Below are 12943 nucleotides of genomic sequence, written 5' to 3' on the forward strand. Positions count from 1 at the left end.
GTGTAAAGCATTTCGCTAAGAGGGCCGGAGGCCGATCTCTTTCTTCAGCTAGATCCCTCTTATGGAACAGTCTCCCCCTTCCTCTTCATCTTGAGCCGGACTTCCTCAAATTCTGGAAGCTCCTCAAGACTTTCCTTTTCACCTCCTTGTCCCTCCTCTGCTAATCCGACAGTTGCTGTGATTGGTGACCAGGGTCCTTATGTGTCCTTTGGGGCCCTGGCCTCCCACACCTAATCACCACAGCCTCTTCCGACACACAGCACTTGCCTCAGCATCCACTTGGCACGCACTGGCCACACCACTGTAGGCCTGCACTTACCTACCTGCTGCAGATCAATGTCCCTAGCACTTACTAGACTGGGCACTTACATCTGCTGCTCACCCATGAGCAGTGACACCACAGCACTTACCTCCACTCCCTCCTCCCCTCTTCTGTCTCTGCAATTGCATGTTCTGAATATTCACATGGCCTAATAGGTACATCTGTATCCCCCAGTGTATACATTGTTTTCAATCCCATGTTCCCTCCCTGTTGCCCTTTGGGCACTTTGAAACATAAGGTACTTGTTGTATAAGTGCCTAAAAAAGCATAATAAATAAATAAAAGTATAGTGGCTTGTTTGCATAATTTTCTCCAAATGTGTTTAATTTTCTCCAAATCAGGAGTTCTGTACCATATCTTGTGACTGTGTCACTTTCAAAGCTGTGATGGTGTAGTGATCTTTCTTTTCACAGCCAGAGAGAGTTGGGCTATATTTGGACTACTTCCCTGGCCACTTTGGGCTACATGTAGTTTTTCCTTTCTACATACTGTTACCATACAAGTAATTTTATTTTACAGAGAGGTGCAATACCACTGACAACATACAGTTGTCCTTATAAGAAACCACATTGAAATGAAACCTACAATATAGGACAATTACGAACAAATGCTGCAATTATATAGATATATAACCAGCAGATGTCACTCACTACTTGTGCTGTTGCTCAGCCATGCACTGTCCCTCCTCCCCCTCGTGCTTTCCCTCCTCCCCCTTTTACCATCCGTCCTCCCCCCTTTTGTTGTCCATCCTCAGTCTTTTACTGTCCCCCTTGGGCTGTCCCTCTCCCCCTTGCACTGCCACTCCTCCCTCCCTTGAGCTGTTTCTCCTCCCCACCCCTTGAATTGTTTCTCCTTCTCCCTGGCACTGTCTATACTTCCCCCTAGTGCTGTTGATGCTTTCCCCCTTGTGCTGTCCCTCATGTTGCCATTTATTTCTTACTCCTCCCTCTTCGGTCCTTCTCTCCCCTCCAACACTGCTCTTCATTCGCTGCAATGCTGTTATTTCCTTCTCTCTTCGCTGCCATTCCACATGCCTTCCCTCCATGCTGAATGTAAAATGCAATAAACTACAAACGCCCAAGCAATTGGCTTTGCTAATGCTTGTTTCGTTTTGCTATATATATATAAGATAGGTTTTGAAAATGTTCCACTAATTTGAAAAAACCTGTCTCCATGGTCAGGGGTAGACCTACCTATGTACATACAAAAAGGAGATAGATAAATACAGTTCAACACAAAAATACTCTCATCAAAAGAAAAGGGCAATTGATTTTCTTGGCAGTGATTGTCCTAAATAAATTGACTCAGCTCTCATCATATACACATTATTCAAATTGATTCAATTTATTAACATCACTCAAGTTCATAAAATGAGACTCCTACAATACACACGGTGGTTATGTACTGTACAAATAAGTCACTTATAAATTTAAAAAAACAACATTTAACAAATATCAGGCACAGATGACAACAAAATATAAGCACTCTAAAATTGTCTCTAAAACATATTTCCCAACATGTTTCTGTTCTTTATGCTGCAATTGGGTGAACATTCTTCAGGGGTATTTCTCATTAAAATGTAGATTACTTCAACACCATGTGGCAAGGGTCGATACGCATCACAAATGCAATGCTGGTAAAAAGCCTAAAAAAGGAAAACACAAAACACCCTTACAATCTGTCGTGAGAGAGAAACCTACAAATAGAAAATCAGTGTGCCGAGGATTTGGCATTGGTCCCAAATCGACCAATCCTATTGAAAGAATTACAGACTTTATCTTTGCGTTGTACTTTGTCAGTGGCGTACTTCCTCATAAGTCTATCGCCTCATCCTTGATTAATAGGGCATGTATATAGATACTATCTGCTGTCATATAGCCACATTATTCTTAGATATCTGGAGAGACATTAAAATAACAAAAATAGAAACAAAACCATATCCACAATTGCCAGTGTGACACACAACGTCTAATAGCCGCCTCACATGAATCAAATAATCATACACCCATGTACCTGGGGTTCACATGCGTTCTTCATTCTTAATTCTATAACAAATGCAAAGTATGTCCAACTTCAATTCATTCTGTTGTAATGAACTGGCTTACATTAGAGCCTAGACATTTACTTTTGGTGTTCACTCTTATTATGGAAATGAAACACCTAGAAAGAGAAGGTGAGCCAAGGATTAAACCAGACAGAAGCCTCTGTACGGATGGCAACTAGATACATCACCAGTAACCTATGATTCATCCGTCAATTTAACACACCCCACACCAGGATAAAAAACACAGCGGCTCGTTTCAGGCGTGCCGTCCAATCTCACAGCTTGCCGTAATTATGCATGCTACCAGTACTGTTTGAATCACAGCGGCTCGTTTCAGACGTGCCATACAATCCCACAACTTGCTGTGATTCCACATGCTACCAATACTGTTTGGATCAATCTAATTCCCACGATTGTGTTGCACTGCTAGAACATCAGTGTTTCGCTCACCTCTAAGGCTGCGGACAAACCTTCCAAACAGACGTGAATGATCAGTGCACGCCGCGCAGATGCTTGCATCCTGTTGTCATAAGAGATATAGAAAAGGGACTGACACCAACCTCCCCTACTAGTTCACAGGACGCCATGTTAGAGCGGGCATAAAGTAATTCAATACGGCCTGGCAAACGTCACCTACTACTCTCAAATCATTTATTGCATCCCGTACACACTGAAAAAATTGAAAAGCACACAACCCTACCACGTCAGGTGTTGGAGAAACCTTCATACATCCTATCAATCAGTTTGTACAGAAATATATACATGGTGTTGAAGTAATCTACATTTTAAAGAGAAATTCCCCTGAAGAATGATCACCCACTTGCGGCATAATGAACAGAAACATGCTGGGAAATGTTTTAGAGACACTTTTAGGGTGCTTAGTGCTATATTTTTTTATCATCTATGTCTGATTTTTGTTAAATGTTTTTTTTTCTGATTTATAAGTGACATATATGTACAGTACATACCCACCATGTGTATTGTAGGGGGTCTCATTTTATGAACTTGAGTGATGTTAATATATTGAATCAATTTGAATAATGTGTATCAGATGAGAACTGAGTCCATTTTTCAGGACAATCAGTGCCAGGAAAATCAATTGCCCTTTTCTTTTGATGAGAGTATTTGTGTGTTCTACAGTATCTTTTCTTTTGCTCTCACAGTATCACATTGTAACTTATAAATATAAATTGCCAAAAACTATTTAAAACACCAAAACTATTGGCATTGCCAATGCGTGTTTGCATTCACTGTGAGACAGCCACTAATATCTGCCCGTTCTGGTCATACTGCGTTCCTCTGTGTTCACATCACATACAAATCTGTTCCTCTGACAGTGTTTGTAATGCTGCCTCTTCTAAGTGGCACGTTGGCTGGTTGATGGTTTTCCGCTCCTGGTTGTTTACTCACGCTGTCTCTTGGCCTCCTCAAGTTATTTCAATTTAAGAGCAAATTCAATTAATATATAAAGCCAAATGGAATCACATGCAGTTACACTCTAAGGTATAAACTTCCCAGATATCTTAACACTTCATGGCTGCTTCTGCAAAAGCTCTGAACAAATGATACATCATTTCCATTACTAATTTATGCAATCAATGAACAGACTTGGTACCTTCATTTTACCACACTTTTTCCTAAAACTCTTGTTATACCTCCTGCACCTGAACTAGTTCCAGTTGATTACCACCATTTTGTTTTTACACATGAAGTTATCATCATGAAAATTAAGAAGTTGAGTACTTCCAGAGCTCTTGGCCCAGATGACCTCTCTAATTGGACCCTAAAGGTCTGCCCGGAATTGTGGATATCCATCCTTTTTTAAAATATTTCGATACGTGCTTGATTCGGGTGCTATCCCTCATTCCTTGAAGCAATCCCTAATTATTCCAATATTCAAGAAATGTGATCGTTCTTAATCATCTAACTACCAAGCGATAGCCCTGTTGGACAAGCAACGGAAAATCTTTGCTCATCTAGTTTTATGAGATCTTCTAAAATGGCTCTCAACTGCCTCGCTACTGGCTGTCAACCAATCTGGATTTGTACCTAATTTGGGGACAGCAGTGAATCTCCGAATTTTGTCAGCTATAAAAAACGTGTTTTTCTGTTAGGCCAACCAATATATCTTGCTTTTATAGATTTCAAACAAGCGTTTGATTCTATTCCCATGGAATTGCATTGGGCTAAATTGCTGGAAGCACGGAGTTCTATCTACCTTTTAAATGTATTAATCCAATTTCACTCTAATACCTCAATTCGTGTTAAACTAAATCATGAAGGCCTTTTATCCCAAGCGATTCCGACCTTTCGGGGTCTTAAGCAGGGCTGTATTTTAGCATCTTTTATTTTTAACTTTTTCATTATGGATATTGGTATGCACTTACATTTTTTTTCTCCTTTCCTCCTAAAGTAGGCAACACACCAATCTCATGGCTACTTTACACTGATGAACCTGTGCTTTTAGAAAAAAAAACAAAAGGACTACAGAGAAAACTACAAGCCCTACAACACTATGCTCTTACCAATTCCTTTCCATTAACCCAGAGAAATCTAATTTCCTTATCATGACCACACATAATTTGACACAATCAAATCTATATAACTCGACCATATATGCCAAGAAACAATGTTTTCCATGAATATATATATTTAGGTCATATCATCAACTCTAGTAAAATTGAATTGAGACATAAAATGGAATCTTTAACAGCTTAAGCCACCATTATTCGTCATAAATATGGAATGTTTTCTTACATTTGTGATATAACGGTTTACAAACAAAAAGTTGTTCCTATTGTTGCATGTTCATCACATCCTAAACTCCCTGAACACTGTCCAAACTGGGTTCTCTTGGAAGATCTCTTCCAAGAGAACCCAAAAGGAACTGGAATAAAGTTCTCTCCTTACCCCGGTCTCTGCCTATAAAAATTATCTGATATGAGCTAGGCTTGTTGTCTTTAAAAACAATTGTTGCCTCACATTCCATCATGTTATATCAGAAATGCATTTTGAACCATCCATCTCTTACTAATCTATTATCAGCCCTGGTCTTCTCACTACAGGACAACTATGACAATTTTCTTAGTACTGGGAAGAATCATTGCCTTGATATAATGCTGAGAGCTGACATTGATGAGAAACATATTTTTGATTGAGGTTTGAGGGCAAAAAAGAAATTATGGGAATATGACTGGCGTGTTATTTGGGGGGATTGCAACCAGTACAACCTATTCAAAAACGGGAATGTTAAAAATCCTCAATAATTTAAAAACTCAACCAGATTCCAATTTACATACACAAATATCCTGATCCTACCAACTTTAGTAATTTCATGTGATTCATATTTAATCTCTGGCCGACATATTACATTTTACCTACCCGTGCTAACATCCTAGGGGCCCAGTCCTGGTGTAGATTTTGTAAAAATGTCAATCAAACTGAAATAATAAACCACATAATAGTGCACTGTCCACGCCTTTGAGCCCAGAAGAAAGACAGCTTTCATAGATTTTTTTTCTGCATTCAGGCTTTTCACACCTGATTGTATGTGGAATATGATTTTTAATTGGCCAATCTAACTCACTAAATTTGGCTGTGATAAACTATCTTTTGAAATTGAATTTGACTAATGTGCTACATACACTAATTGATTATCTAGGTTAGTGTTCTTTAATAAAAGAATAACAGCATGTTATGTTGTTAAAATATGTGTGTTTTTATTTACTTTGATTGGAGGATTGCTGTGTTATCTGCTTCTTTATATCAGACTATTTTACTTACATGTTTGTTCCTTTTTTTGTTTAACTGCTTTTGTACTGTATGCAACCAATTTGGGTATTGTTTTAATGTTGTAAGGTTGTAATGTCAGAAATGTGCTTTCTCCTTTTCAAGATTCAAGATTTTATTGATATACTTTCAGCCAAAATTGGCTTTGTATAACATATGACAAGTTACAAATTACATTACACGTTAAGATTCAATTCAAAGGACATAATTTACATGTTGAAGATTCAATTCAAGTTACATAGAGACCATAACTAAAAGAAGATTTATATTGGCACTATACAAGACATTTAAAAATCTCAACAATTTTCAAATAAAATGAGACTATAAAATATATCAAATTGATATCATCACCTATAGGAAAGGTCTCCCATATGCCAGCTAAAATGTTTCTGTCAACAGTATTACGATAAGATGTAATATATTTAAAACAAATGGATTTCAAACTTTCACAATTGATAATCAAAGGTCGGGGTGATTCCATCACATTGATGCTGCATAAGGGGCAACAGCGTTTATTGCGACTGAGGCACATCCATGCATCCTTAGTCTCTGGCGCTTCTGATACATCAAATTTCATTATTAAATACGTGCAGAATGTTCTCACACTGGGATAAGCCTTGAGATACTCAGGAGTGTGTATACGCATGGCCATCATAGCACAACACGGTCCACTATTAGACATAACTGTGAGTGCATTTAGATGTGTCTCTTGGGCGTAGGTTCTTAAGGTCGCTTTAAACTTAGATTTCAGACTTCACTTCATAAGAGGAATTGTATGGGCCACTGTCCATTGCACATAAAGAAGTTGCAATGTTCATATTAACCCATGGGGCTGCTTACCCTCTAAACTCATAAATGCTTGAACATAGGGTGCTAGTATCATCTCAGTTTGCAGAGTACATATGTAATGAAATAACAATACCGATTGGCTTATATATGCTTCATTTACACCTGTGAATTCCAGTTCTAAATATATATTCAATAGAAACACTCTGAGGAAGTCACAATAACTTGCGTAGTATTTTAGCCTCAAAGACAATTAAACATTTACCATACTGATGTCCCCAAATTGCAATGGCATACATTAAAATAGCTCTCACTTTAGCTGTGTACAACGTCAATATTGCCATGAAAGAATAACCTACAGTTTTCCCTATGAATACACTCAGTGCATTATTTGCCAACATACAGGGGTCTTTAACAGTCGCCCATTGTGCTGCCCAATTCAATCTCTCGTCAATGATAATACTGAGGTATGTATATGTTGTTACATTTTGTAACGTGATGTAATTTATTTTCCACACATAATTCTTTGTAGATTTGTTCACGGGAAAGACCATTATTTTTCTTTTTGATATGTTTATACCTATCCCATTATCTCTGGAGTATGTAGCCAATGGATCTAGGATATTCTCAGGCCTTTCGGTGTGTAGTCCAGGGTCAACAGGTCATCGGCGTATGCCAACCAACCCATGATGACTGATCTTATTTTAATGGGATTCGCAAGAGTTTTGGGAAAGGCATCCTGCATGTCTGCCAAATACAGATTTAATAAAATGGTAGCGACTATACAGCCCTGTTTTACTCCAATACTAGTGGGCATTAGTCCTAACAATCGCCCCTTAGCACTGAGGCGAAACCGAACATTAGTGTCATTATACAGGAACATCAACATACTCAAAGGTCCTTGTGGTATGTTCCAATTACTCAGCTTTCGCCAAAGACAATTTCTCTGGACCATATCGAAGGCGGCCGAGAAGTCAATATACGCACCATATACGTTCAATTTTGTATTAGCTCTTGCATGCTCTATCGCAGAAGTCAATAAAAATAGATTGTGCGTTGTGCTGGATTTTGCCCGGAAACCTATCTTATTTGGAGGCAGGATTTTGTTTGCAGTAATCCATCTGTTAAATTCAGATAGCAATACACATACAAATATTTTTGATGATATTTCCAACATAGCCAACATGAGGAAATTTGATGGATTATCCCAATCGCCCTTTTTGTGAACTGCCAATATGTGGCTAGTGTGCCAGGACTGTAGTATTGCACCTAATTTACCAATGTGGGTAAACCATATATCTAAGGTATATCTAAGGCTGCTGCCCAGATGGAGGGGGCCTGTTTGAATAGTACATTACAGGAGCCATCCGGGTCAGGTGCGCGCAAATTGTTTAACTTTTTGATGATTACTGTTATGTCTAACACTGATGCCTTGCACTCCCACTTAGCCTCTGGAATGGGGAATGCCTCACCAATATGCTCTTCATGTCCTAGAGTATTTTTCATATGGATCTGCCATTTTTCTTCAGGGATGCAGTTAATAGGGAGATCTCTTTGCTTTCCATTACGTAGAATCTGCCAAATACCTAATGTGTTATTCGAGAGTGCCAGATTGGCGATCTGTTTCCATTTCACAATTTCACACTCAAGTTTATGTTTCCTCAGCCAGTCCTTGTAGTTCCTCTTGGTGTTTTTTATTAACGCCACTATAGTCGTCTGATTAGAAATATTCTTAATTTGGCATATGATTGATTTAATCTCCGACCACATCAACTTTTTGTCTTGAACAATCAACTTATCATGGCTTTCTCGTAACAGAATTTTCTTATTTGACCTCCCGTCGCTTGACTTGAAGTTGTGCACTTCAATAAGTTGTTTTTTAATGTCACTCAACATTCTGGAGTATTTTTCCAATAAATGTATTTTATAGGTCAAAGTTGAGGTGCCCTCGACTATAAAATGGGGGACTAATTCCATTGCGACATTGTTTACATGCTATACATTCCAAGGAGGCCACTGGATTCTATTTTGTGCCTCGTTTAAGTATAGTTGGCCATTTACATCATGTTCTGCATCATCTGAAGTTGAGATTGGAAAATCAAATAGGACATAGAGTGGAAGATGATCACTTTCTTCACAGCCGACTATACACATATCTTTAATGTATTGCATGCCCTTGGTATTTGCAAACACATAGTCAATGGTGGTAGCTGATCGTCCCTCAATCCGTGTGTATGCTTTCTCTGGATCACTAGGTGTTAAACCATTTAATCGTACTAGATCGTGAGGTTCTAGGGCCGATTCTCACATCTGTCACTATTTGTTAATTTTAGCACTCTGAACTACTGCTGATTTTCGACTATTAAAAATATTGTCACCACCGCTGGCTGTCGTATTTTAGCATTAAAATCTCTGGCCAGCAAGGTCGGATTTTTTTGGCTATATCGCTTTACAAGAGATTGCACGACTTTAGCATTGTCTTCAGTCATTGCCATATTAGGAGGATCATAAATATTTATTAATATAATTGCCAAGTCACCATTAATTAGCTTTGTTGCAAGAACATTCTGTGTTGATTGTTTTAGCATTATAATAGTCCAAGGAGATTTGACTGTAACTAATAGACCACCTTTTGGTCTACCTATAGGGCACTGAGTAGCAACTTGGTGGACAGAGCAATGGCCATCAAGTTGCACTTCATTGGTAAGCCACGTTTTTTGGAGAGCTACAATTGTAAACAATTCTATGTTAGCTATTAAGCCTTCACTACTGAATAGGTTAAAGTACCCTCTTGTATTCCAAGAATACATTGTTTCCACTGTGCGTTGTCACTGCCGAACTGCTGCAAAAGTGGGCTTTATAGGCAGTGGGTAACCACTGCCAATAGCCTTCTGGTATTTGGGATAAACCTTTTTCTGCTACACTTTGCCCATCTTTGTTATTGAGACTTGTTGCACTTTTCATATTACCTAGGGGCACAAGGGCCTTCTTAGAACACGTTTTCAGCTCTTGGGCTAGCATATATGTTGACCCTTGATCAGGTGTAATAGCTTTAGGCCTAAGAATGTTTCCTACTGGTGGTTTAACACAATATTTGGTATTGGGAATCTCCACCACAGGTATACCACAGCCAAGACGTAAAAGATCTTCATCACATTCTAAGATAAAGTTTAGGGTACAGACAGCATCAAAGCATATGTTAGTTATATACCTATTGCTCACTACTTCTTGGTCTACTAGGCATATGTCATTTGTAGTAATCATTCTAAGGGGCACAATGATGTGAAAAATATTGATTACAGATTTCCTATTTAAGGGCATTTGTGTTTGCTCATTCACAATTTGTTCTATACGCAGAGCTTTCATCATCTCTCTGCGTTCATCGACTGTTTCTATGTTAGGTAGGGTATTTCTCGTATCAACACCACTATTCTGAGTAGCCCAGAGTTCAAGGATTGTTGATTAAGAAGCTAAATTAACCACAATCTGCTTTTTAGTACTAACTACTTTAGTTACTAAGTTCTGTGGTTCTGAGGATTGTGAGGATTGTGATGACCTTTTATTAGCTGAGGATGTTGGCATCATGATTTCCTCACATCCCATGTTATCTCGAACTTCATCTTGTTTAAGTACCCTAACTTCTTCCTCAACATATGGGACGATTGAAGAGACATTCTCAACTCTGCTCTTATTCACATTTATGGGTGTTTGTTTTTTATCCTTCCCGCTGCCTTTATGTTTTCTTAGTTTCAGCTTATGGTTGTACATAAATGCCTGATGTGTTGAGACACCACCCCTTTTTTTCTTGGGCCCATTTTTTAGCTTTTTCAAAACCACAACTTTCTCCTTTTATAATTCATATTAATTTTTAACTGTACTCTATGTAATCAATGTGTATATCTCTTGTATGTTGTAAGGTTGACATTTCAACCAAATCAATAAACAAAAATAAGTAAGTAAAAAACTATTGTGGTTTACTTCATGACTTGCCTTGGTTGGCATTTTGCACTAATTAGTGTCTCTGCGAGGATTTACGTCTGAATGACACTTATTGAAGCACAATACTGGAATAGACACCAATGCAAACGCATAAGTAACACACATGACAGATGTGTACATGCCTGGAGGTGCCTGCACCATGGGCATACCTTGTTGTCAGCTACAGACAAGGTTCAGACTGTTATTCTATTTAGTGTATTGCAACCTATGGCTTGGCAGATATTTCTTTACTACAATTCCTATCAGCCCTAGACAGCGCAGTCAATGGTGAGGGATCATGGGAGTCAGAGTCAGAGTCTAAAATGTCTGAAAAGCAACACGTTTGAGAACCCCATAACGTTCACTTTCCATGGCTGTGGACACATCTGTTCAGTGAATTCAAGCACAGCTAGAAACATGAAACCAATTTTTATCTGCCATGAATAATTGAGGAAAACAACGAAACGTGTTCTGCTTGTATAGTACAGTTTAATTAAGTACACAAGTAATGAAGAAACATCAGATTACGTTTAATCCTTTTAAGCATTCTGGCAATCATTTAACAGATGTAAGCAATACACATCTTCAGCACACTTTTTTTTATAATTCAACCTGGTAAAATACACAAAAATATAATCATTGTGAAAACCAGAACATGTAATTCATAAATATTTCATAGAGTGTCATCTGTGTCCTCGGGCTGCCACCCGGCTGCATATCCAATGCATACGTATCTGCTTTAAAATGACACAAAGTTCACTAATTATGCTTAAAACTCATACTTTCGGGACTAAGGTCATTCAGAAGTGACACGCCATGTCAAGTGCGATGGATCTGGAGCATGAAATGAACTCCTGATGTCAGCATTGGCATACTGCTGTTCGGTGGTAGGTTTAAAATGGCGCTGGGCTAGTCGATTCACTTAGTGGGTCTTGCTTGTTAGGTTGGCATCAACACCAGTTCTCTTTTCGATTCCATATTTGTACTGGCTTTGACATATGATGAAAGAGGACAATATCCCTGGCTGCCAGGGTGGTCCAGTCAAACTTAAGCTAAAAATCAACTGTACAATGTTAAATGCAGAATGACATTAGGGAAATACTTTCCTATAAGCAGAACAATTATGGAATAAACAACGTTTTGAAAAACTAATTACAAAAAACACTGGTTTATTACCTAATGAATATTGTAAAAAAAAACAACTGTATAACTATCCAAAACGAAACAAATATATGTAAAGCGTGTAAAAGCCATGGATTAGAGGTAGGTAGAGACTAGTGCCTCATTACAAGTTTGGTGGTTATTTTGGTGTTTAATCTGTCGAATTACCACCAAACACATTTATGGTTACCACCACTCAGTCCAGTGGATTTACTATGGTATTACGAGTGGGGGGAACGGTGTGGTTAATCCCCATTTTTAGAGTTCATAGGACTTAGTGGGGATTTCTGCGGATATGCCACGAGTGGTAATTTCACCACTATAATTCTGCAGATTATTTTACCCCAAACTGGAGACGTTTACCACCAGCATGATGCTGGAGGTAAATCCTTCACTTTAAGGTCAAACTCGGTCAGGTGTGCAGGAAAATGGCAGTAATTGTGTAACTGACAGAAAAGAGGCAGTAATTGTTGCCACCTTTTTACCACACACCGGTGGTAAATCTGGCAGAATACTGCTCAATGGAATTACTGTTACTGCCACTTGGTCTGGCGGAATTACTGTCAGATTACAAGTGGCTACCATTTTTACGAATTTTCGGTAGAAAGAGGGAGGATTTACCTCCAGCACGATGCTGGAGGTAAATCATTCACTCCAGGACCATACTGGAGGTAAATCATTAACTCCAGGACCATACCTGTAATATGGTATAGCGGGAAAAGTGGCAGTAATTCCGCTACCGCCAAAGTTTTTCCACTCCACCATAGTTGTAATCAGGCCCATAGTGCTGATATGGAATCAGGTGTAATTAAACCAAAGCAGGCGGTTGTTCTTCATGGCATACGTTAACACGATTTACACAA

The sequence above is a fragment of the Ambystoma mexicanum genome, chromosome 2p (genome assembly GCF_040938575.1).
Source record: "Ambystoma mexicanum isolate Mex_15411 chromosome 2p, UKY_AmexF1_1, whole genome shotgun sequence".
In the NCBI taxonomy this organism is placed as follows: domain Eukaryota; kingdom Metazoa; phylum Chordata; class Amphibia; order Caudata; family Ambystomatidae; genus Ambystoma; species Ambystoma mexicanum.